A 1820-nucleotide genomic window follows, 5' to 3' on the forward strand; every position below is an offset into this window, starting at 1 on the left:
GCTAGTTGTCGATGGCAGAGCCAAAAGAAGAACAAAGTAAAACTAAGTAAAAGCCAAAACTTTGCCTGCAAATGAAATTTGATTTCAACGCCAACGGGCTGAGCCTGAGCAGCGAGTCGAGTTACGCTGAGTCCTGGTTCAGGTCCTGGTCCTGGTCCTGAGCAGGACAGCCGGATAGTTAGACAGGGAAACACGACTGCGGGACAGGAGGAGAGCAGTCAGCAGGCGCAGCCAGTTGATTGAGTAACCTTGGGATTGGCAACTCATCAGCCAGGAAACTGCACAAAGAGCATGCGACAACAGGCAGCACAATTTCCCTCACGGATTATCCAATGAACTAAAAAAAAAACAACTGAAAAAACTTGGAGAACAAAAAAAATGAGACCTCCGGACTGTAAAAGTGTCGATGATGGTTGATAGTGATTGCTTCAGCTTCAGATATGTTTGTATGTGTTTGATAAAGAAGAAGAAACAGCAGCAGCAGCAGCAGGAGCAGGATAAGCTGATAAGCAACACTGCAGGTATAACCCCGGACATTGTGCAACACTGCTCAAAAGTCAGAGGTTTTGCGAAGCAATTTCAACCAGCCACTTTTTGATGTGGTCTTCAGCTCTGAATATTTGGTTTGACACATGTTACAGTCCCTGAGCGTTGAGTCCTGAGTCCTGCGTCCAGACTACCCACTCCCCCTCGACTCCACTCACAATTTACAGCTAACGAGCCGACGCTGCGGCCGAGTGACAAATGAAAAATGCTTTTCTATTTTTTTTTCTTTGTTGGGTGGGTAGATATTTAAAAGGATTTGCCGTACGCCAGATAAATGTGCCTAGGCAAACGCATTACTTAAATTAATTTCACACACAGCCAGTGCAAATACAAATAGACAAAAAGAAAAAAAAGGTCAACTGCTAGACGAAAGAGGAGGCATCAAATGAAATCGGCAACTTTGTAAATATTTAAATGAGGACAAAAGAACAACCGCAAAAAATGTGGACCGGAGTGCAAAACACAAAACAAATAAATGGCCAAACACGTCGAACGACGCATTAAACATGTGCAAATATTTGCGGACCGCCTGAAAACGAGCTGGTGAAAACAGCTTTGTCTGTGTGTGTGTGTGTAGCACACCTGCAACATGGTTGGGCAGGGTGCACGCGGAAATTATGTCAAAAGTTGTGCAAATACGGCTAAAGAATAAAAAGTATAACAGCAGCCAAGTAAAACTTACCCATCTCACTCAGGCAAGGCGGTCTTTTTTTTTATAATTATCCAACAACACGGCCGAAAGGAGCAGCAGTCGCAGTGGCAGACTGAAAGTGGCGCTATCACGTTGTGCATTCGACTGTAGAGTACATAAAGAGGATATCATATTTTGGATTAGCTCTACAGAACGTTACTGTGCCTATTTGTGTGTCAATGTGTGTGTGTGTGTCAGTGTGTGTGTGTATGTTAAAGTGGGTTAAACAATTTGCGACGAAGTGGCATTCAAAAAAATACTTGGATAATAAGCGAAGCGCTGTCGTTGACAAAAATCTTTTGTGGTTGCCTCTAATTAAAAACACGACTGGCAAGGTGGGCCAGCGGGGGTGGGGGGAGGGGCGGTGTGCTCACATAGTCACAATAGTCTTTGGCATGGTAAAAAACGGGAAGGAGTCGCGTAAAAAAACTATAGCATACTTTTGCGCGCGGCGCATATTTTGCCCAGGCATAATTAATTAAAAAATATCTGACAAGCAATAATAAATTTTCGCCCATTCCATGTGTGTGTGTGTCTCTTTCTCTCTCTCTCTCTTTCTCACTTCGTCTCTCTCTATCTCACA

The sequence above is a fragment of the Drosophila grimshawi genome, unplaced genomic scaffold, assembly GCF_018153295.1.
Source record: "Drosophila grimshawi isolate 15287-2541.00 unplaced genomic scaffold, ASM1815329v1 contig_1369, whole genome shotgun sequence".
Classification (NCBI taxonomy): domain Eukaryota; kingdom Metazoa; phylum Arthropoda; class Insecta; order Diptera; family Drosophilidae; genus Drosophila; species Drosophila grimshawi.